The sequence below is a fragment of the Miniopterus natalensis genome, chromosome 8 (genome assembly GCF_054644295.1).
Source record: "Miniopterus natalensis isolate mMinNat1 chromosome 8, mMinNat1.hap1, whole genome shotgun sequence".
Lineage (NCBI taxonomy): Eukaryota > Metazoa > Chordata > Mammalia > Chiroptera > Miniopteridae > Miniopterus > Miniopterus natalensis.
The window spans coordinates 50026331-50052343 of record NC_142088.1 but is presented as its reverse complement, the minus strand read 5'-3'; the positions used below and the strand labels follow the sequence as shown (position 1 = coordinate 50052343).

The window sequence follows — 26013 nt, the reverse complement described above, 5'->3', positions numbered from 1 at the left end:
CTCCTTGGAGAAATTGTTCATTTTAAGGCTGGGAAAGAAAATGTACAAGACAAGCATAAAATATCTTGTAATGGAAATATGAGATACCAAAAAACAAATTTAACAAAAGAAGTGTGAAACTTGTATACTTGAAACAACAAATTATCATGGAAAGAAATTAAAGCAGCTCTAAGTAAATAGCAAGATATCCCATGCTCATGTCTTCAAATGTTTAACATTAATAAAATGGCAACAGTCCACAAATTGATAGATTTAGCACAATCCCCATTCAAATTTGAACTGCTCACCCAGAAAGCTGATTCTAGTATCCATATGGAACCCACAAGGGACCTGAGAAAATCAAAACCATTCGGTTAAAAAAGAACAAGGTTGGGGGACTAACACTTCCAAATTCGAAACTTACAACAAAGCAACAGTAATCAAGGCAGTGTGGTACTGGCCTAAGGAAAGACATACAGATCAATGCAAAGGAATTGAGAGACTGAAAATAAACTGTCATCTATGGTAAATTGATTTTTGACAAAAGTACCAAGAGAATTCAATGGGAAAAGAAGAAATGGTACTGAAAAAACTGGATATCCACATGCAAAAGAATTTGTTGGACCTCTACCTCACACATACATAAAAATTAACTCAAAATGGATCATAGACCTAAATATAATAGCTGAAACTATAAAACTCCTAAAAGAAAACATAAGAGTAAATCCTCTTAGATACAACACCAAAAAGCACAAGCAATTAAAGAAAAAAATTAATTAATTAAACCTCATTAAAATAAAAAACTTTTGTTTCAAAGGAAACAAACAAGAAAATGAAAAGACAACTTACAAAATGGAATAAAATATTTGCAAATCATTTATCTAACAAGGGACTTTTGTCCAGAATATATAAAGAAATAACTATTGAAACAAAAAATTAAAAATAGGCAAAGAATCTAAATAGACATTTCTCCAAAGAACATATACAAATAACCAATAAGCACATGAAAAGATGCTTAGTATCATAAGTTATTAGAGAAATCCAAATCAAAACCAGTAAGATACCACTTCACACCCACTAGGATAGCTAAAATAAAAATGATAGACAAATAAGTTTTGGTGAAGATGTGGAAAAATGGGAACCCTCATACATTGCTGGTGAGAAGGTAAAATGGTAGAGCTGCTTTAAAAACCGGTTTGGCAGTTCATCAAAATGCTAAACATAAAGTTGCCATGTGACCCAGAATTTCCACTCCTGGGTATATACCCCGAAGAATTAAAAACATATGCTCACACAAAATCTTGTGCATGAATGTTTACAGAAACACTAATCACAATAGCCAAGACATGGAAACAACTTGTTCATCAACTGATGAATTGTTAAACAAAATGTGGCATTATCCATACAATGGGATATTATTTGGGAATAAAAAATAATGACATACCAATACATGTTTCAACAAGGATGAACTTTGAAAACATTAAGCAAAAAAAACCAGTAAAAACAAACAAACAAACATACAAACAAACAATATATACTGCCTGGCCAGTGTGGCTCAGTTGGTTGGCCATCAACCCATGCACAAAAAGATTGCCGGTTTGATTCCTGGTCAGAGCACATGCTCCGGTTGCTGGTAGTTGGCATGCAAGAGGCAGCCCATTGATGTTTCACTCTCACATTGATGTTTTTCTTCTCTCTCTCTCTTTTTCCTCCTTCCTCTTTCTAAAAAAATCAAACTGTTTTTTTAAAAACCCAAATACTTCTGATCCCATTTACATGCAATGTCTAGAACAGGCAAATCCCTGGAGACAGAAATCAATGATTGCCTAACACTGGAATGGTGGAGGTGAGGAAAGAAGCAGGAATTGGGACGACCGGTAATTTCATTTTTGGGTTTGAAAACTTCTGAAATTAGATAGTAGTGATATACTAAATATACTAAATACCACCAAGCTGTAAATATTGAGTCAATTTTATAAAGTTTGAAATATATTTCAATAAAGCTATGAAAAAAATGCATAACCCAAATTTAATGAGAAAACAGGACAAATCCAATTTTAAAGAAATTCTATAGAACAACTGGATTATACACTTAGAAAATGTTGCTTTCACTAAAGACAAAGAAAGTCTGAAGAAGCAGTCCATATTTTAAAAGACTAACAAAATATGACAATTAATGGAATGTATGACTGACTATACATGAGAAAAATAATTGTTATAAAAAAACTGGGACAAAAGTGACAAATATTTAAAGAGGGCTGCAAATTGTTATATAGTAGTATTATGTCAATAATGAATTTCCTGACTTTCATAACTGTACTGTAGAAATATATGAGAATATCCTTGTTTTTACAAGATAAACATTGAAATAAAGGTAAAAGATCATGATGCCTGCAAATATTCTTAAATAGTCCAGCAAAATAAATAATAATAATAATGATAACAGTCATAATATATGTGTATATATAGAGAGAAATAAAGCAAATGTGGAAAATGCTAACAGTTATGAGCTGAGGTAAAAGGTATAGAAGAGAAAATTCTTCCATAAGTTGAACTTTTTACTTTTAAAAAATCAAATACTTACTATTTAAAAACTAAAAAGTTAACTTTTTCTACAGTCAATTTTATCAAGTTTATTTTATTAACATGGTTAAAAAGATTTCCCCACTACTAATAGTACAGGAATTCTTCCATGTTTTTTCTAGTACCTACATGGTTTCATTTCATACATTTCCATTTTTACAGTTCAATTTGGAACTTATTCTGGTTGATGGTGTGAGAAACATTTCATTTATAGCTTTTCCGATATGTCTGTCTAGTTTATCCCAAAAACAGTTGTTTAAAAGTCTTTCTTTCCCCATTGATTTTTTTAAAAAATGTTTTTATTGATTTTAGAGAGAGGAAGGGAGAGGGAGAGATAGAAACATCAATAAGAGTCCTACTGGGGATCAAGCCTGAAACCCGGGCATGTGTCCTGACTGGAAATTGAACCTCAGTCTCCTGGATCCTAGGTTGATGCTCAACCACTAAGCCAAGCTGCCGGGCTCCCCATTGACTTTAAATGCTGTTTTTACAAATATGCTTGGGTCTAATTATGGATTTTTAAAATTGTGTTCTAGTGGGCTGGAACTACTATTTTAATTATAGTAGGTGTATTATGTATTTTAATATCTGGAAATGTTAGCCTCCCCTCATTGCTCTTCTTTTTCAGAACATTCATGGTTTTTCTTGCTTTTTTAGTGTTGCCTAATAAACTTTATAATCTACTTTTTCTTGTTATCAACAAACAAAACACCCAAAGGGTACCTGTATTGAGGTTTAAATTTCAATTTATAAGTTAAGAATAATTGACTTTTTGATGATAAGGTTTATATCCAAAAAAAAATAATATGCCTTTCTATTGGTCCATGTTGTCTTCGAAATCTTTCTGGGGGTTTTATATTTTATCTCACGGTTTTAGGCATTTTGTATTAAGTTTATGCCTAGATATTTTTTGCTGCATTTTTTTTATTTTTTATTATTGAATCATGCCTAAATTTCCTCTTCAGAAAATTCTGGGTGCGGACAGTTAATGGTTGACAACCAGTTTTTGAAATTCTCTATTTACTCTTGTTCAAAAAACCCCAGTGCCTATGTTTGGCTTACAGAGCAAAGCCCTTTCTTTAAAAATTGCATTTTCTGAGAGGCAGTCTTTAAGACCAGTAAAAATAGTTTTATAATACTTATTTGCTGCTTCTGTTGATATTTTTAAAATAATGTGTCTTGTGTATGGCCTGAAACTGTTAAACAAATCAAACATTTTAAATGAAACAAGTTTTAAAATCTTTTTTCCTTCTAATTAATATACCTCTATTTTCCATTACACAATTTTATTACATTGTCATCAGGGTGCAAATAAAATGAGGACCTTGATTATGGATGTATGTATATTCATTGATTTGTGTTCTAAGATACATCATACAAAAGAATTGTAAGCTTTCTTCTTCCTGCAAATACTTAGGAAACATGAAGAATGAAAATATGTTTAGTAAACTTACTGATACTAGTGACTTGTTTCTTTGAGACACTTTGTAGCTATTTGTGTATATATGTACACAGTCTTGTTCAGTGTTTTATTTTATTTCTTCTAAGTGACAATAGTAGACCTTAAATGTTTTTCATCCAAATGGAAAAATTAAAAATATACAACCATTAAAATCGAGTCATTCAAGGCAAATCCATAGAGACAGAAAGTAGATTAGAGGTTACCAGTGGCTGGGGGAGTGGGAAGTTACTGCTTAATGGTTACAGAGTCTCTGTTTGTGGTGATAATTTTGGAAACTGCAGATGATTGCCCAACAGTGTGAATGTAATTAATACCACTGAAACTTAAAAATGGCGAAAATTATAAAATTTATGTTATAGATATATTACCCCAATTTTATAAAATGGTCAGAATGATAAATTTCATGCTACATATATTTTAAACACAGTCTTACAAAAGTGGTCATTCACTTAACAAGAAGGGTTACTCAGTTGAAAATTGTTACATTTAGTTAACTAAGATGTAAATACAAAATATCTGATAGCCTCAGATATCCATTTCTGAGCTAGATTTTACCTAAGAATTTCAGATATGTAATAATCTATAATTCATCCCAATTATGCTAGATAAATCATTTAAACTATAATAAATGTGGTAAAGCCTTTTAATTTTAGCTGAGTCAAAATGAGGATGAAGCACTGAACAACTAAAAACCCAAGACAGATTCCCGAAAGAAAATGGGTGTCAGTCCTTATTGGATAGAAGTCCTGTACTGTGCTGCAAGGAAATCTTCAATAGTGATATGATGTATAGAACCCAAAGCTCATATAATTATCAACAACCATGTGCATTTGCCTGAAAAGTACTAAAACATAAAATATGAGATAAGAAAGTTCTCAAGAAATGAAAAGACAATTTTAACTCCTGAATATATACAGCTCCCCTCATTTTAGAGATAAGAAAAATAAAACTCCTTCCCTAATTTTAAGTACTCTTTCAAAGACTTTGCAACACAGCACAACGGTATTTTGTAATAAAGCAATTCCTTAAAGATATTCTTAATTTTCTGTGTAGTTATGTTTTTGCTAATTATATGTAGAAGTCTAAAAATTACTAAGAAACCACAAAATTAACATAAAATATATCTTTAAAAAAGAGGCAAATGATCACTCTTTTTCACAGTATCAAAAATAGGATGGAAAAAACCCAACAGAAATTACAATGTATCTTCACTGTTCATTTTTATTTCACTTTTTGTTGTTAAATATTATTTCCAATTTTACATCTATCGTTAAACATGTATCAGGACAAAATAAACCCATAAAACAATGAATATCACATATTGTGACAACAGAGTCATTCAAATGAATTGTGTCAAAATATGCTATTTGAGCACAGATGACCTCATTCTTAAATCAGAAGCTTAATTTTTACATTTAGATTACCACAATATTTACAACGACAAAAACAAGTACTTTTGTGAATTTGTTCGTTTTCTCCCCTCCTTCATGGGAATTATGCTTAAGGCTGTATCAAGTTACTTCCAAGTACAAGAGGAACAACAAATGCTGTATTGTTTACACCCCCACCTAGTGGTCTAAAATTTCTGTTCTGCATAGTACTAAAAAATGAATACTTAAAATAGAAAAACTCAAAAGGGTTATCTGGCAAAATTAAAACAATCTAAAACTTTATAGCCAAGAGAGAGATTATTCGATTATCTAGCATTATTATTCGATTATCTAGTTTCATGCTATTCCAACTAGAGAATGTAATGTTATATCAGGAACTATGTGAAGCCAACAGAAGAAAAACACACACAAAAAACATGGAGCATTTTCCTAGAGCATCTATTTTACTTAATGCTATATATTAAGGCAAACACACTTCTGGAGTAAAATGCTTATAAAGAGTATTTCAGTTTGAAAAGCACAGGATTCAAACCTCTCGTTCTATAGAAAATGAAGCTGATGACCTGAGCAATTAAATGACTTGCATGAGTTCACTCAAGCAGACAGTGATAGAAAGGTATCAATACCGCAGACATTTTATACCCTTTTCATTACAAAATACAAACCAAGTTAATAAAACACAAAATACTAACCCAACTGTCAAACTGTTAGGCAGTAGGGTGGCTTTTTTTTTTTTTGTATACATAGAGAATTTCTTAGATCTTTTATTTTAATCCTCAGAATTTTACTTTCACTTCATATCATAGCAGGTTTACAACCTGAAGTTTAACTCAAAATCCTATTTTACATTTTTAAATAACATTTGTTTAAAATATAATATTAAACTGACTTTCTTGACAATAGTTACATACATTTTAACACACCTACAGATTCATTTTGCTTCCACCACAATCAGGATACAGAACACTTCTACTACCACCCCCAAATCCCCTGTCACATATTCCCACAGTCCCTAGACCCTGACAACCACTGATCCACTTTCTATCAATATAGGTTTCTTTTCAAATGTAGTTTACTTGACAATATATATACATATATTTTTATTGATTTATAGAGAGGAAGAGAGAGGGAGAGAGAGGAACATCCCAAAAGAGACAGACTGATCTGCTGCCTCCTGCATGCCCCCTACCAGGGATAGAGCGTGACACGCACACACCCCCCAATGTGCCCTGACCAAGAACTGAGCCAGCAACCTTTTGGTGCCTGGGAGGAAGCCCAATCATCTGACCGGGAATCCAACCGGCCACCTTTCAACGTAGGGGAAAATGCTCCAAACAACTGAGCCACACTGGTCCACAACGGTAGGAAACTAGAAATCAATAATGGAAAGAAAGCTAAAAAATTCACAAATATGTGAAGGTAAAATAATATGTTCTGAATAACCAATGGGTCAAAGAAGAAATCAAAAGGCAAATCATGAAATATCTTAAAACAGAGCAGGGGTGTTTGTACAGCCTCAGTGGAAGGACCCGCAGTGAATTGGTCACCACGAGAAGACGATGGGGGGATGGGGGGCTAGAGGGGTGGGGGTGGGGGGCTAGGGGAGTGGGGGGAGGCCCAGCGCGTGACTCTTTTCATTCAGACTGACTTTGGGGCAGCTGTGGAGCGTATCAACCCCTCTCCCGGAGGAGGCTACTGCGGGATTTCAAGCGATTGAGAGAGAACCCACCTGCGGGTGCCAGTGGCACACCATCTGCAAACACCATGCAGTGGAATGCAGTTATATTTGGACCAGAAGACACACTTCGAAGTTGGTACTGTTAAACTAGTAAAAGAATTCTCTGAAGAATATCCAAATAAACTACCGTTAGTTTTTTATCCAAAATGTTTCATCCAAATGTGTATGCTGATGTTAGCATATGTTTAGATATACTTTAGAATCAATGGAGTACAACATATGATGTATCTTCTATTTTAACATCAGTTCAGTCTCCACTGGATAAACCCAATCCAAACAGTCCAGCCAATAGCCAGGCAGCACAACTTTATCAGGAAAACGAACGAGAATATGAGAAGAGTTTCAGACCTAGTTGAACAAGGCTGGAATGATTTATAATAGACAAATGGTCTGTTAATCTTTTTCATCACTGTTGTGTATAATTTACCTCTCAGAGAAAAGCTAGCAAATTTAAAGTGCCACAGGTTTTAAGGATTCTGCAGGAAAAAAAGACCTTCAGTTTAGAACCTATAAAAGCTTGGGTATCTTGATGAATGTACTTTTCACTGCATGGTGTGAACTAAGTTTATTGCTTACATAAATTTGTAATATATTCTGTTTGCATTTTTTTCTAAGTGTATAATGTTGGTGTTGAGTTTTCATGACTGAATATACACATTTTGTAAATTTATACTTTTTTTTTCAAAAAAAGAAAGAAATATCTTGAAACAAGCAATAATGGAACCATATCAAAACCTATAGGATGCAGCCCTGGCCAGGCAGCTTAGCTGGTTCATTGTAGCATTACTCACAATAGCCAAGACGGGACAACTTGGTGCCTTAAAAACACAAATTTATAGTTCTGCATGTCAGAAGCTTTAAAAGAGTTGTATGGGCTAAAATCAAGGTATTAACAGGTCTGTTTCCTTCTGGGGCTTCAAAGAGGAATCTGTTTCTTGCTTCTTCTAGTTTCTAAAGACTGCCAGTATTCTCTGGTTCCTGACCATAATACTCCAATCTCTGGTTTGCTGTCTCATTGCCACCCTCTTCTCTCTTAACCCTCCTGTTTCCCTCTTGTAAAAATTCTTGTGATTAATTTAGGGATCACCCATATAATCCATAAAAATTGCCCGATCTCAAAATCTTTAACTTAATCTCATCTGCAAGTCCCTTTTGCCATATACAGTAACATTTTTAGGTTTTAGGAACTAGGATGTGGGAATCTTGGGTGGGGGACAGTATTCAGTCTACCTTCCTATTATACAGTCTACCACTGCTATAAACATTAAGGTACAGCTTCATTGTTGTTGTCATTTTAAAATATTTTTAAATTGATTTTTAGAGAGAGGAAGGGAGAGGGAGAGAAAGAAACATCGATGTGAGAGCTGAACATTGATTGGCTGCCTCTTTCACTCCCCCTACGGGGAATTGAACCAGCAACCTTTTGGTGCACGCCATGATGCCAAACCAACTGAGCCACACTGGCCAGGACTGATGCACAGTTTTCTTTTTTTGTGTGTGTGAATATAGTTTTCACTTGATTTCTCTTGGGTAAAAAAATAGAACTAGGCTAGCTAGGTTGCATGGTAGTATATATTTAACTTTCTAAGAAACTGCCAAATTGTGTTCCAATGTGCCTGTATTCCTTATGTCCTTTCTGAAGCACATAGTTACCCACTGCAAAAACAAGGAAAAAGGGCTCATAAAGAGAAAGTGGAAGAGCCCTGGCCAGTGTTGTTCAGTTGGTTGGAGCATTGTCCTGTACACCAAAAGGTGGCAAGTTCAATTCCTTGACCAGGTTTCAAGTTTGATCTCTGGTCAGGGTGTGTACTGGAGGTAACCAATCAATGTTTCTCTCTCACCCTCCCTTCTCCCTCCCTCTCTCCCCATTCCTATCTCTAAAATCAATTAAAAAAAAGAAGACAATGAGAAAAGCAAATTGAAGTATGTACGCTATGACCCAATGAAAAATAAATACTATTTTCTCTAGATTCAAAACTACCAAAAAAAAAAAAAAAGTGGAAGAGATAGTTTTGGGTTAGACAACACTGTTTACCAAAATGATAGGATAAGTTATCAATAGAGAAAGACATAGATATAAAAATAGAAAAGCACATTTAAGAGTCCACATAGTTTTATAGGCTCCTACATATATCTAATAATTCTAGAAATTAGTAAATAATGGAGAAGCAATATTGAATAGATAATAGCTGAAAAATTCCCAGAATTAAGGAGATATTTAAATCCACAGATTGATAATGTGTAAGTAGAATAAACAGTCACACCTAGACACATCATGATGAAAATGTGGGATATTAACGATAAAATCTTAAATCAGAAATAATAAACAGCTTAAGAAAATGAAAATTAAGACTGAGAGCAGGCATTTCACCAACACTATCAGAGGCCAGACAATAATAATAAAAAGATTACAACTTTTTATATTAAATATTGGGATAAAAATATTTCAGAATTCAGATTTTATGGGGGCATGAAGGAAGTTAGAAAATTAATATGGTTCATATTACATAGCACCCCAATAGCACATTTAGCCAACTCTGAGGAATAAGGCTTATGTAGTGAAGGAAGAAGAAGGGAGCTGATGTTAGGCTCCAGAAGCTTCCACAGAAAAATGAGGAGATTGGGACATCATGGTAGAGAAGACCTGACAGAACTGTACTTTGGAAGCTGCAAGTTAGATCACCACTTTACGTGATTTTAGCTTGTTTCTATGTACTGTTTATAAAAAAGTATGAAACAGTTTCCAGATAAAGAAGTTAGTTTCCAGATCTTTTCTCATAAAACTCCAGCAACAATCCCTCTTCTACTCCCCAAGGTCTACTCTTAAGTGTTTTTGGTCTATAATTTTAGAACAGCATTTTTCAAATTTGACCCATACTCAAGATAAGAAATGTATTTTACAACCCAGAAATCACTCACTCACACACATAAATATCTGAAATAAATGTTTCAGTAATAGTAATTACATTATTATATGCCAAACACTGACATTTTCTGTTCTATTTAACTTGAAAAAATGCTCATTGTGACTTACTCAACTGATTTCATAACACACCAATTGGTATCAACCAGCAAACTCACAATGATCTAGAAAATTTCTGTGCATATATAAACAGGTATACATATCCTTTTTCTGTATGAAATTAGACCATATAAATTATATCTTTGTTACATTGTAACTATTTTATATTTATTTTTACATTATTTGTTAATACTCATAGTGTCACTAAGAGTTGAAGCATAGCTATATTTAATTTGCACACTTTCCTAATTCATTCTTTTATTCTAGAAAAAATAATTTACTTTCTAGAATGATTTTCTAAACTATATAATAGAATAATCTGTAGTAGTAACCTTCTTAGAGGTCACAGATCAAAGAGGTATTTTTAAAACCGTCCCTAAGAATTGCTACATTGTCATATACAGAATTTCCTGTCAAACAGGCCAAGCTGTCCATGTCGGACTTATTCACTAAAGTGGAATTTGAGGGTGGAGGTATCATTGCTTGAAAGAGTTGTGAGTAATGTCAAGATCTGCTTCCTTTTTGCTCATGCTATGCCCTTTTATGTAAGCTTGTTGAACTGGACTGCTTACTTATTAGTTTTGTTATATAAAGTTTTATGAATTTAATCATAGACCTCTATGCTTTTCACAAGAGGAAAATATGACAAAGTGCTTCCACTCTATTTAAAAGATGCAAATAAAATATACAAAAATGTTCTGAGGTTATAGTATAATTTTATTAATAATTTCCAGATTGGAAGTAAAACAAACATAATTTAAAAAAAAAAGCATCTGTGAATTAAAAAATGTAACATTTGGTAACTGACATAATAGTTTAACTAAGGTAGAACACTTAAGAAGAACAAATAGGATATGTATCTTACAACTTTTAACTTTTTATTTTAAAATTATTTAAGACTTGCTCTTTTTCTCTCTGGCAGCTTGAAGATCAACCTTCATCATGAATGACACATAACTATCTGGTCCAGGAAGTTCATGACAAATAGACTACTTCAGTGGAAACAAATGTTCATTAATGTCCTTCACTCTGGGAAGGCAACAGTACCCAAGGCAGAAATTTGGGAAAAACTGGCCAAAATGTATAAGACTACACCAGATGTCATCTTTGTATTTGGATTCAGAACCCATTTTGGTGGAGGCAAGACAAGTGGTTTTGGCATGATTTATGATTCCTTGGATTACACAAAGAAAAATGAACCCAAACACAGACTTACAAGACATGGCCTCTATATGAAGAAGACGACCTCAAGAAAACAGAGAAAGGAATGCAAGAACAGGATGAAGGAGGTCAGGGGGACTGCAAAGGTCAATGTTGGTGCTGGTAAAAAGGAGGAGTAAAGATTCTTCAGTGACTTTATCTTTGGTGATTGTGGAGATTTTTCATCAGAGGATTAATAAACTAAGAACTTTTATGTGAAAAAAGATGATTTTAGACTTACAGAAAAATTATACAGTACAAACCACTCAGTGACAAAATCCTGGTTTCTAAATATCATTGTCCAAAAGGAGTAAGGGCTGTGGAAAAATAATCTATTGTAGGGCTAGGGCAGAAAAAATACAGACAAGGCAGAAAGCAAGGAACTATAGTACTGGAAAGAAAGAAAGTGCTCAGAAAGCAAAAAGATGGAGACATGTCAAAAGGCCACAGGAGTCTACCAGAACTCCCATTGGTCAAACTTGGAATTATTTGAGTGACAAAATAAAAAATTTATTAGATTATAACCCAAAGAATAAAATAAATGTACAATGAGTCCATATAAATATTAATAGACGATATATAAATAAAGGGGGGAGATGGGACAAATCTTACCTCCAGAGGGATCCAAATAAGGTATGTAGAAACTATCCCACCCAGAAGGTAAAGCTTAACCTTTAACCTGCCCCTCCCATCATGCCTTTGAGTGGGGGCTGAACTTAGTGACTCCCTTTCAAATAGAGTGGGAAAGACTGGAACTTTAAAGAGAACAAACTTGACAGATACCACCTTCAACAAGATACCGAGTTTGGCATCCTCAGAGATAATCCCGTTGATAGCATCTACTCCCTGATATAATGTGATGAGAAAGCACTTCACCTCTGTAGTATTATTTCCAAAAAACCCATTACCACAGTCTAATCATGAGAAATATATAAAACAAATCAAAATTGAGGGTCATCCTAGAAATATTTCACCAGTACTCCTCAAAAACTGTCAAAGTCATGAAAAGTAAGGAAATACTGAGAAACTATCACAGACCACAGGAGATTGGAGAGAGATTATGAATACAAATATGATCGGGTACCCTCTGGTTTGGATCTTGGAGCAGAAAATGGACATTAAGGAAAAAATTAGTAAAATTCAATTAAAGCCTGTACTTTAGAGGAACATTCACAGAAAATGGGTGAAATCTGAATAAAGTCTGAGGTTTAGTTAATAATAATGTACCAATGTTGGTATCTTAGTTTTGAAAAATATACCACAGTAATTTAAATAGACAACATCCAAGGAAACTAAAATTGGGTGAGTACAAAGAATGTCCACACACACTTCACTCAGAGTCCCAAAACTTAACAATTTACCATATTTGCTTTATTAGTCTCTTTTTCATCCCCCCTCCCTCCCTCCCTCCCTCCCTCCCTCCCTCCCTCCCTCCCTCCCTCCCTCCCTCCCTCCCTCCCTCCCTCCCTCCCTCCATTTCAACTTGCATCATTTCCTTTTTTAAAATTTATCTTTATTGTTGAAAGTATTACAGATGTCCCTCTTTTTCCCCCTATTGATCCTCTCCATCCAAAACCCCCCTCACCCAGGCCTTCACCACATTATTATCTGTGTCCATGGGTTATGCATATATGCATATACCTTTTTTGATTAATCTCTCCCCACCCACCCCTGCCTTCCCTCTCTAAGATCTGTCAGTCTTTTCCATGCTTCTGTGTCTCTGGATTTTTTGCTTGTCAGTTCATTTTGTTCATTAGATTCCACATATGAGTGAGATCATGTAAAACTAAATCAGGACGAACCAGAAAACCTGAATTGGCCAACAAGAACTGATGAAATCAAAGCAGCAATAAAAAAACTTCCAGCAAACAAAAGCCCTAGCCTGACAGCTTTACAGGCAAACTCTACCAAGCATTCTACTTCTTATTACTGCAGTCCCTCTACATCTCTTGCAATGCTGGCTTGGTGATGATAAACTCCTTTATCTTTTTTTTTTTTTTTTGGTCTGGGAAGCTCTTTATTTCGCCATCTTTTTGAATGATAGCCTTGCTGGATAGTCTTGGTTTCAGATCCATGGTTTTCATTACCTTGACTACTTCATGCCATTCCCTTCTGGCCTATAGAATTCCTGGTAAAGAATTAGCTGAGAGCCTTATGGGAACTCCTTTGTACGTAACAGATTGCTTTTCTCTTGCTACCTGTTAAAATTCTCTGTCATGAATTTCTGGCATTTTAATTATGATGTGTCTGGGTGTCGGCATCTTTGGGTCCTTCTTGCTTGGCACTCTCTGTGCCTCCTGAACTTGTGTGACATTTTCCTTGACCAGGTTAGGGAATTTTCTGCTATTATTTATTCAAACAGGTTACTGTTTACTTTCTTCTTCTGTTTACTTTCTACTGTTCCCTTGTTTACTTTTGTACGTGCCCTTGACTGGAACTGAACCCAGGACCCTTCAGTATGTGGGCCAATGCTCTAACCATTGAGCAAAACCCGCTAGGGCTGACCTCCTGTTTTTAGTTTTTTGTTTTTAGTTCTCTGATTTTTCCCCTACTATCTTCTAATTGACTGATCCGATCCTCAGCTTCCTGTAATCTGCTGTTTATTCCTTCCAAAGTATTTTTTATTTCCACTATGTCATTCTTAATTTCCTGTATAGTTTCCATATCTTTTCTCATGCTGTTGAGCATCCTTATGATCAGCATTCTGAACTCTATATCTGATAGATTGCTTATCTCCATTTCATTTAGCTCTTCTTCTGGAGTATTCTCTTATTCTTTCATTTCGGGCTTGTTTTTTATTGTCTCCCAATTTTGGCTGCCTGTTTGAGTTTGTTTCTATATATTAGGTAGATCTTCTAGGACTCCCAGTCTTTTGGATGGTCTCTGGTGCATGCCAATGTTAGATGCTGTCTGTGACTGGCCTTGAGTACCGTTTGGAGCTTTCAGTGACCCACAGTTGTGGCTCCCTTTGCTGGGGCTGGGTGCATTTGGAAAGGACGAAGATAAACACCAAGGTCTGCTTTTCCTAGCCTGTGTCCAGAAACAGATCAGGCAAAGACTCAAAGCAACCACAGATCCACCTTTGCCTGCAGTCTCTTAATGAGCCTCAGGTGTAGACCACAACAAGGTGTAAACTCCACAGCTTGCGGCAAGAGGTTTTCCAACAGGGTGAGGCAACTGCTTCCCCCACAGGCAAAAGCTGTCTGGATGGTAAAGGTCTGCCTGAAAAAGATGTCCTCTGCAGTTTGGGGAAATGGCTCAGCACAGGAATCCAAGCTCTATCCTCAAAGCCCCCAACACTAGATTCTCGTCATACAGAAGTAGTCCATTCTGCTCTCCCCCTTTGCTGGGGCCCAGGGTGAGTGGTTGGACACGAAATTTTGTGTGTTGGCCCTTTAAGAGAGTGCCTACATTTCCACTCGTCTCTCCCTGGCAGACAGAAACCCCCGCTGTTTTTCTCAACCCGATGTAATATGGGCACCTTTCTCAGTTCTGGTGCTCTGGGCTGGGGAATGCAGTGTGGGGTTTAGGCCCCAGAGTTCTCAGTGGGAACCTCCCACAGCTAAGATATTCCTCCAGACCTTCAGCTGCTGTCTGTGGGAGCCTGGCCAGCCCTCTTGCACCTCCGCACTTCCTACCAGTCTCTATGTGGTCTCCAATTTTCGTCCTTTGTTATTAGGGTTCTCTTCAGCTAGTCGTCAGTTGATTATTCAGGATGGTTTTTCTATATTTTACTTGTAATTCTAGTTTGGTCCTGGGAGAGTTTCAGCATAGCTTCCACTTAATCCACCACCATCTTGGAATCTCTTCAGATCTTTTCTGAATTTGAAAACAAGCTACAGACATCATTCCCCTTTACTCTTAAATATTTTAATATATGCCCTTAAAAAGTATGTTTATCAAAATAAATTACCATTAATACAGTACAATCTAGAAATCCTGACATTATGAAAATTGTTCCACTAATGTCCTTTATAACAAAAATAGAATAAAATAATAAAATAAAAATAAAATAATTGTTTCTGTCTTGGCCCATGATCTATCCCAGGGTCATACATTGCATTTAATTGTCCATTCTCTTTAGTCCTCTTTGATGTGGAGCAAATTTTTCTTTGTGATTTTGACCTTGACATTTGTAAAGCATATAGGCCATTTATTTTGCAAAATGTCCCTCAATTTGGGTTTGACTCATGTTTCTTCATGCGTAAATTTTGGTTATATATTTGTGAAGGAATACCACAGAAGTGATGTTAAGCTCTTCAGTGCTCCTATCAGGATGCATGATGTTCATTTGTCCCGTTACTAATAACATTAACTTTGGCAACTTGATAAGGTAGTGGGTCCACTGTAAAATTGCTGATTTCTTCCATTAGTGATGAGTATGTTCTGGGTAGGTATTTTGAGGATGCAAAAACGTTTTTTTGTCATCAACTCTTCATGCATTAGTTTTAGGATACATTAATAATTTCTGTATGAAACGATTCCTAGCCATTCTTACATATTTGCATTTCCAAATGAAGTCTGTATCAACTTGTCTAGATCCATTAAAAAGCATGTGTGTATTTTTATTGAGATTTTATTATGCTAAAATCATAAATTAAGGGAGAACTGTCTTTTCACTGGTTCAAATCTAGTTTTGTATTTCAGAAGTTTTCAAAGTTTTTCTCAAATAGTTTTTGTATACTTCTTGTTACATTTACTCCTAAGTATTTTATCTTCTTTGTTGTTATTGGGGTTTGCCTTACCATTATACCCTCCAACTGGTAAATGTTTGTATATGTAAAGGGTATTGAGATCTGAATGCTAAAATGTATAGCCTACCAGTTACTACTGAACTATTTTATTTCCTAAGTTAGTTTTAGTATTGATTTTCTAGGGCAGGAATCCACAAACATTTTCTGTAAAATGTCAGATAGAATATTTTCAGTTTTGTGGGACAAACCATTTCTATCACAACTATCCAACTCTCCCTTTGTAGGGCAAAAGTAGCTACAGAAAATACACAAACAAAATAATGTGACCAGATTTGGCTCCTGGCTACTTTGCTGATCCCTGTTCTAGAGTTTTCCAGGTATACTACAGTCATCTGCAAATAGAAATAAATTTTTTTTAATTTTCTAATTGTTATACCTCTACTAATTTCTCTTGTTTTATTGGATTGCCACATATTTCAATCAAATGTTGAATAGTAGTGGAGTTCCTGGGTATCCTAGCCTTGCTCCTTATAGTAGTAGTGAAAATGTCCCTAGTGTTTCCCATTAGGTAACATGATGTTAAAAACATGTATCTGTTAATAGTTTGTTAAATTTTTTATTAGGTATTGAATTTTGCTGAAGGTCATTTCAGCATCAATATATGATTTGTCTCCTTATATTCACTAATATGATATATGTTAATGGGTTGCCAAATAGTGTGTTCTTAAAATAAATCCCACGTGGTCATGGTGCATTATTTTCTTAATATGGCATTGGAATTTGTTAGTTAATATTTGCTTAGTACTTTGCATCAGTATAATTGATATTTGTATGTAATTTCTTTTTTGTACTGCCTTTAGGAATTGATGTTACCCATTTTCTTTTTTTTTTGAAATATATCTTTATTGATTTCAGAGAGGAAGTGAGAGGGAGAGAGAGATAGAAACATCAATGATGAGAGAGTCATTGATCGGCTGCAGCCCGCAACTTGGGCATGTGCCCTGACCAGGAATCAAACCCCGATCTCCTGGATCGTAGGCCGATGCTCAACCACTGAGCCACGCCCGGCTGGGCGATGATATTACCCATTTTCAATGCTCTGAAACAATTTTATAAAGTGTTCAGACTATTTGGTGCTTTTTTATAGTTTCTTAATATTGTTTCTCTATTTCTTGTACAGAAATGGACTATCTCAAATGTAGTTAATTTTGATAAACTAAATTTGCCTCAGAAATATCTTTTTCACTTAGTTTTTCAATGTTTTTGCAGAGAGATTTGCAAAGTAGGGTCTTACATGATTTTCATAAATTGAGATATAATTCAAATACTATCCAATTCACCTTTTTACAGTTTATGGACTGAGCTGTATCCCTCTCTCAAGTTCATATGCTGAAGTTCTGACCCCCAGTTCCACAGAATGTCACTGTATTGAGAGACAAGGCCTATAAAGAAGTAATTAAGGTGCCCTGGCTGGTGTGGCTCAGTTGGTTAAGCGTGCATTGTGCACTGAAAGGACACAGTTCAATTCCCGGTCAGGGCATATGCTCAGGTTGTGGGCTCCATCTCTGGTCAAGGTGCATGTGGGAGACAGTCAATCTATGTTTCTCTCTCACATTGATGTTTCTCTCTCACATTGATGTTTCTCTCTCTCAAAATCAATAAAAACATTTTTTTAAAAAAGAATTAAGGTAAAATGAAGACATTTGGATGGGCCCTGATTATTACTGTTGTCCTTATCAAGAAGAGCATAAATAGACAACACACAAACCAAAGGGCAACTATGAAAGAACACAGGGAGAACATGGCAACCTAAAGCCTCAAGAATACAGGCTTTAGAATGAAATCAACCCAGCCAACACCTTGATCTCAGACTTCTTGCCTCTAGAACTGTGTGAAAGAAATGCTATTTAAAAAAAAAAATTATTTGATTGATGAGAGAGAAAAGGAGAGTGAGACAGAGAGAGAAACATTGATTTATTATTCCACTTATTTTTTATGCATTCATTGGTTGATGCTTGCATGTGCCTTGACCAGAGATCGAACTTGCAACCTTGGCATATCGGGATGATACTCCAACAAACTAAGCTATCTGGCCAGGACAGAAATGCTATTGTTCCAGTCACCCAGTCTATGGTATTTGCTATGGCAGTCCTAGAAAACTAATAAAATGTACAATTCAGTGGTTTTTAGTATATTCACAAGTTTATGCAACCATCATCATAAGCTAATTACAAAACACTTTCATCACTCCAAAAAGAAACCCTGTACCCATTAGCTGTCACACCCAATTCCTGCTTTCCTCAGTCCCTGGTGACCACTAATCTATTTTCTAGATCTGTGGATTTGTTTATTCTGCATATTTTATGTAAATGGAATCATATAATATGTGATCTTTTGTGTCCAGCTTCTTTAACTTAGCATGATGTTTTCAAGGTTCATACATGTTGTTGTATGTAGCAGAATTTGACTACTTTTTATGGCTGAATAATAGTCCATTGAATGGATATAGTACATTTACACATTCATGCATTGGTACACATTTAGGTTATTTCCATATTTTGGCTATTATGAATAATGATACTATGAACATTCATGTACACGTTTTTGTGTGACATTGTTTTCAATGTTTAAAAAAAAAATTGAGTTTTAGAGAGAGGAAGGGAGAGGAAAACATTGATGTATAACATCCATTGGCTACCTCCTGCACCCCCTACCCCCCTATCAGGGATTGAGCCCCAAACTGGGGCATGTGCCCTGACTGGGAATTGAACCAGAAACCCGTTGGTACACAGGATAATGCCCAACTGAGCCACACTGGCCAGGGCTGTTTTCAATTCTTTTTGGTATATACCTAAGAATGAAATTGCTGAGTCATATGATGACAAATATCTAACTTTCTGAAGAACTACCAAATTATTTTCCAAAGCAGCTGAATTATATTAGATTCCCACTAGCAATGTATGAGGGTTCTAATTTTCCACATCTTCACCAACACTTGTTCTCATCCATCGTTTTTTGTCTTTTATTGATTTCAGAGTCAGGAAGGGGCAGGGAATGAGAAAGAGAGATTGAGAGAAACATCAATGTGAGAAACATCCATTGGTTGCCTCCTGCACGTGCATGCCACAGGCACCCCAACTGGGGATTGAATCTGCAACCTGGGCATGTGCCCTGACAGGGAGTCAAACCTGCCACCTTTTGGTGTATGGGATGATGTTCCAACCAACTGAGCCACACTGGACCAGGGCCATCGTCTTTTGAACAGCCATCCTATTGTGGGTGAAATAGCATCTCATTGTATTTTTTATTTGCATTTCCCCAATGACTGACACTGAGCATCTTTTTTTTTCAAAATCATACTTCAATTTATTGGCATTGTCAGTCTATCAACAAGACAGGAATTCTTCCCCCCCATGATGTGAGATCGTTTTCAAACTTCCATAACATGTGTTCATACATCTTCACCTTGAAAATGAAGCATTTCAAGTGTTAGTGAGTGTAGATTATTCCTTCTTCACTTTCACAATTTTTATGCTGCTGTCATAAGTTATCTTGCCATTTGCTTTGAATTCCTTTTTCAGTACATCATGGTGATCTGATATACATATGCATTGTGAGCCATTCTGTGTATCTTTTTATTGCCTTATTGCATTAGCAAGAAGTTCCATGACACTGTTGAAAAGGACTGGTGAGAGGAGACATCCTTGCCTTGTAACTGATATGAAAGCTTCAAGTTTCTCATCATTAAGTATCACATTAGCTGTAGGTTTTTTGTAGAGTCTTTATCAAGTTGAGAATATTCCCCTGGTTTCCTAGTTAGCTGAGAGTTTTTCTCATGAATGTATGTTGGATTGTCAAATGTTTCCCCCACATCTATTGATATGATGTAGTTTTTCTTTTTTAGTGTGTTGATATAATGGAATACATTAATTTTTTAATGTTGAAACAGGCTTATTACACCTGAGATAAATCCCACTTGGTCATGATATATAATTACTTCGATACCTTTGTGGATTTGATCTGCTAATATTTTGTTGAGGATTTTTGCAGCTATGTTCATAAGAGATATTGGTCTTTAGTTTTATTTTCTTATAATATCTTTGTCTGGTCTTGGTATTAGGGTAATGCTGGCCTCACAAAATAAGAAGTATTCCCTCTGCTTCTCTCCTCCAAAAGAGATTGTAGAGAGTTCGTATAATTTCTTCCTTAAATGAGATGGGCCTCATGCTTTCTGTTTTGGAAGTTTATAAATTATTGATTCAATTTATTTAATAGATACAGGCCTATTAACATCACCTATTTATTTGTGTGTGTTTTGACAGATTGTTTATAAAGGAATTGGTCTATTTCATCTAGGTTATCAAGTATATGGGTATAGAGTTGTTCATAGTATTCCTTTATTATCCTTTCAATTTCCGTGAACTATGTAGTACGTCCTCTCATTTCTGATATTAATAATTTGTTCTCTTTTTTCTTACTTACCTTGGCTAGACACTTAACCATTTTATTGATCTTTTCAAATAACCAACTTTTGGTTTTGTTGATTTCCTCTATTGATTTTTCTTGCTTTTAAAATTTCATTGATTTGTCTTAATTCATATTATTTCTTTTCTTCTACTTACTTTGGATTTGATTTGTTCTTTTTCTAGTTTCCTAAGGTGGAAACATACTGATTCTTTATCTTTCTTATTTCCTAACATATGTATTCAACACTATACATGTCTCTCTAATCACTGCTTTTGCTATATATCTCATACATTTTGCTAAGTTGTGTTTTTATTTTCATTAAGCTCAGAAAAATTTCTATATTTCTGCCCTGGCTGGTGTGGCTTGGTTGATTGAGTGTTGGCCCGTGCACCAAGAGGTCGCTAATTCAATTCCTGGTCTGGGCATATGCCCTGGTTGCAAGCTCTATCGGGGGGGGGGGGGGGGGGGGGGGGGGGGGGGGGGGGGGGGGGGGGGGAGGCAGGAGATTGATGCTTTACCCTCACATCTGTGTTTCTTTCTCTCTCTCTCCCTTTCCACCGCTCTCTAAAATTAATAAAAATATATATTTTTTAAAAATTTCTAAATTTCTTTTGAGATTTCTACTTCAACCCATATGTTATTTAGAAGTGTGTTGTTCAATCTCCATGTATTTGAGGACTTTCCAGCTATCTTTCTATGATTGATTCCAATTTTAATTCTAGTATGGTCTGAGAGCAGACATTGTATGATTTCTATTATTTTAAACCTGTTAAGGATTGTTTTATGTCCCAAAATGGATACAATATACTGGGTAAAAGGAACTGCTATAAAGAGGCTTTTAGTAATATAGTGATGAGGTGAAGGTGGGATATGGGGTGGTTATAGTCCTATGATTAGGCCTCTCAGTGAGCCAAAGCCTCTGGACTATGATCATTACAAGAGGTTTTCAGTGATTTTCTATCTGCTTAGGAACAAAATGGCTAGAGTTGGATGGAGGTGGCTATGTCCCTTCTTCTATATGGAAGGCTAGAGCTACTAGAGTTACCCTAGTAGAAATACTAGGGTACTTCTCTTCCCCAGGCTCTGATAAAACCTCAACAAGTTAGGTTCTGGTTAACTAGTTTCCCCTGAGGGCTTGGATGTATTTCAAAATGGTTCCTTTTCCCCTCCTTTTGCAGAAGTCCAATGGGACTTTTCTCTAATATGTACTGTGGGAAAATGGAGGCGCTCCTGGAGGTGAATCTCACAATATTGTGTGGTCTCCTAATGACTGGGTCTCCCTATAGTTTTTAACTCTGAGTTGTCCACACTGAGGCTCCAGCAATTCATCAATTATACTCCAGGTTTTCCTCCCCAGGCACTGTTTCCTGTGTTGGTTTCTGCTTTTACGTCTCTGCTCCTGTAAGCGGCAACTCCCTGTATTTGCCTGTCTCCATTCTTGGGGGTAGTAATTTGCCTTGTATCCTCCCATCTCTTATGGCTCCAAGAAGAGTTATTGATTTTTCGGTCTATTCAGCTTTTCATTTGCTGTTAGGGTGGAGTGGAGGCTTCCAAACGACTTACATGTAAAACCAGAAACTGGATTTTTGACAAGAATATATGGTCTGAGGACCTGTATCATTTACTTTCTTAAGGACTGAGGACCTGTATCATTTACTTTTTCATAAATAAAGGTAATTTACTCATTCATCTGTTTGAATTGATGGTAAGCCAAATTCAAAGTATTTTTTAAAACTTCAGGCAAAAAGGGAAAGGTTCTCTTCCTACTACTTTAAAAATTACAATGTAATTTTTAATAGTTGTGTCTATTTTAAAAATGAATTTTACATTCTATTCTTGTTAAAAGTATTGTTCTTATTCATCTACTTTATATTAATTTTTGTTCATTTCTTTTCCACTACACATTATTTTACTGCATAAAATAGGAATATTGCAAAGATAGTCTGTGCCAATTTTGCTGTGAACAAAGCAAAAAATTCCACATGTGGTTCTGCCAGCAACAAAACAAGTCTTCTCAATAGGATGAAGAAATGTTTATTCAATGTCTAAGAGTTGCTTTTCTCTGATTTTGTTGATTTATTTTTGTTTTTTTGGTTGGGGTTTTGTTTTCTTTTTTCATTTTGATTGATTTGGAAGCAAAGTGTTGTAGTTTATAGTTCTTTCCATACATTTTTCTTTCAATATAGGGAATACTAATAGTTTCTATGTGGCTTTTTTTCCAAGTATAGGTAAGACTACATGACCAACAGTTTTTATTTCTGGACATTATCAAGAAGAATTATTAAATTTTAACTTTAAATTCTTTACCCAAATATTATATTTTATTATTTTTAAAAATTTATCTTTATTGTTGAAAGTATTACAGATGTCCCCCCCACCCCCCAATTGATCCCCTTCACTCAGCATCCACTCTTTACCCAAATGTTTTAGATACAAATTTTCATCTACCAAATTAACTTTTTAATGCTATAATTTGATTGTCATATTTATTCAGATTTAAAAATACTATAAGGTTTATTAAAATCCTGATATACAATTTTACAAAAATAATTGTATTTTAGGAGTACTCTAGTTATCTGTTTTACTATGAGTAATAGCACAACCGATGTATCAGGAAAACATTTGGTTAGCAACCCAAGGAAGTCTAACACAAAACAGTCATATCAATATATTTATAAAACTGTTGAAAGACATGAGGAAAACAAATATTCATTAAAACTATGTATCATATTTTCATTCATATCCTAGGATCCTAATATCTAAACATACTCAAAACTTTCAACTCAAGTTACTATTTGAGATAAAGTTCATATGATTAAAAAATGCCTTAAGAAATGGACTTGAATACAATGAAATAATCACTTTTCTGAGAAAAGCCTTCCCACAAATTTAGGCATAATTAACTGTATACAATCAAACAAACAAAAGTACTGAATTACTATCCTGTAAAAACTGAATTAAAATATAATTTTTTAAGGTGCAGTTCTTAGCTTGGAAGAGACAAATATTCAAACCACAACAAAATCAACAACCAGCAACAACATGTTTATGTGCTCTGCTAATGCTAAGAATTATAAACGTTAAATATAAATGAAATACTTAAAGCATGTCACCACTGTCATGTTATTTATGATGACACAATAGGGAAAATGCAGGATTGCTATTTATAATGTCCATTGTAGAAATGGTCAACTTGTCAAGAGTGGCTAAGGTTCCATGGTGAAAAACTTACACTGGGCCTTAGGATAGCAAACATGGTTATTTAAGAAACTAAGGCCCTGGCCGGTGTGTCCCAATGTTGAGAACATCATCTGGAGCACCAAAGGGTCGTGAGTTGAATTCCTGGTCAAGAGCACATACGTGGGTTGCAGGTTCAATCCTTTGCCCCAGATGGGGTGCATGTGGGAGGCAGCCGATGATGTGTCTCTCTCACAGCAATATTTCTCTATCTCTCTCCCCCTCCCTTTCACTCTCTCTAAAAATCAATGGAAAAAATATCCTCCAGTGAGGATTAACAACAACAACAAAAAATCCCTGGCCGGTGTGGCACAGTCGGTAGAGCTTCGTCCCATGCACCAAAGAAAGGGTCACCAGTTCGATTCCTGGTCAGGGCGCATGCCTGGGTTGTGGGCTCGATCCCCAGTAGGGGGCATGCAGGAGGCAGTCAATCGATGTTTCTCTCCCAAATTGATGTTTTTCTCTCTCTTCCTCTCCCTTCCTCTCTCTCTAAAATCAATAAAGACATTTTTTTAAAAAACAACTAAGTAGTATGTATGTGTGTATGTGTATAGTTTTGTTTAAATTGTTATGATATATAAAGTATTGATGTGTTTTTAAATAACTGAAGTATATTCAATGACTGTAGCAAACTTTGGAGAAAGGAAAACAAAAATAGTGGGGGAAACAAGAAATTAAGCTAAATCCTAGGCAGGCTGGTAATGTAACATGCAGTGTATAATGCAAAGCCAATAAAGTGTTTGGTGATCCTGGAGGAAATTGTTAACATTCCTATAATTGAATAGGTAGATGACAGAAATGCAGAACAGTATTAATAATACACAAATAAGATTAAAAATATTATTAAAATAATATTTAGTTTTCTATATAGTTTATTGTTCTGAATAGTTTAGTTTTCAAAATAAAAAAATCCAGAAATAAATGCAGTATAAATTTGAAAATTCAATGACAAAGGAAGCTTTTCTAATTGCAAATAATAAATTATTTAAGAAATGTTACTGTCACAACTGAGTATGCATTGAGAAGAAAACAAATTGGATTCTATTATCATACTCCATATAGAAAAATTAATTTGAGCCCTGGCCAATGTGGCTCAGCTGATAGAGCATTGTCCCATGCACTGAAAGGTCACTGGTTTGATTCCTGATAGGGCACATGCCCAGGTTTTGGGCTTGATCCACGTGGGGGGATGGATCCAGGAGGCAGCCGATTAAATGGATCAATGTTTTTCTCTCTCCCTCTCCCTTCCTCTCTCTCTAAAATAAAAAAAACATATTTAAAAAAATTAATTTGAATTCTAAAAAATCTACATGATACAATCCAGGGATAGGTAAGACTTTTTAAGCTAAGCTAGAAATCCAAAAGTTATGAAAGAAATCATAGACACATTTTACTATATGAATGTACCTATGGCAAAAGATATTAAACGGCACATCGACAGACAAATGAGAGTTGAAAATCTGTGAAAACAGGAGGTAATATCCATTACAAACTGAAAAGAAAAGATAAATCAATTAAATAGTTATTTAAAGAAGAGGTAATTTTGATTGAAAAAATATGAATATGCATATTGAAATTTGATGGTTTTATAACTAGCAAAAAAATAATTTATACATGAGTATTTCTCTGTGTGTGTGATAGAACTCAAGTGGTACCTCGGTTTTTGAATGTCTCTGTTGATGAACATTTGGGTTTATGAATGCCGTAAACATGGAAGTAAATGCTTCGGTTTTCTAACATGCCTCAGAAGTCGAACATGCCACACAGCTTCCGCTGAGTGCAAGATCCTGAGGCCTAGCTATGGGTTGTTGATCTCTCAATTTTCAAACGTTTCAGAACTCGGTCTTCCGGAACGGATTACATTCGAAAACCGAGGTACCACTGTATTCTTTTAAGAATGTACCACCACACAGAAAAAAATGCAAAGGATGCTCACTAATTTTTCAAGAATGCTGAAAAAGTAAAGCAAAGTAGTAAATAGAGATGGGAAAGCCAAATTAAAAAGGAAAAGAAAAGGGGGAAAATGGGGGATAAAGCCAAAAAGAAAAAGTGAAAGAAAAGGACTATACTGAAATAGCTATTATGTATGATGTAATCAACATACATTGTTATAAAATTGTACACATATGAGGACATGAAAAATATTTAAGATAAAAGCGCAATCAAACTTGCCAAAGGAAATACCCAGACTTTATATCAGTATTTGGATGCTCTTCTGCTTGCACTGTCATAAAACGTAG

The 26013-nt window shown here is 35.2% G+C and overlaps 2 pseudogenes; both read left to right on the top strand.

Moving 5' to 3' along the window:
• Positions 1–7101: 7101 nt before the first annotated feature.
• LOC107523925 (ubiquitin-conjugating enzyme E2 B pseudogene) lies at positions 7102–7531 on the top strand (annotated as a pseudogene).
• Positions 7532–11134: 3603 nt separating this feature from the next.
• Positions 11135–11599, top strand: LOC107545351 (small ribosomal subunit protein eS24 pseudogene; annotated as a pseudogene).
• Positions 11600–26013: the final 14414 nt, after the last annotated feature.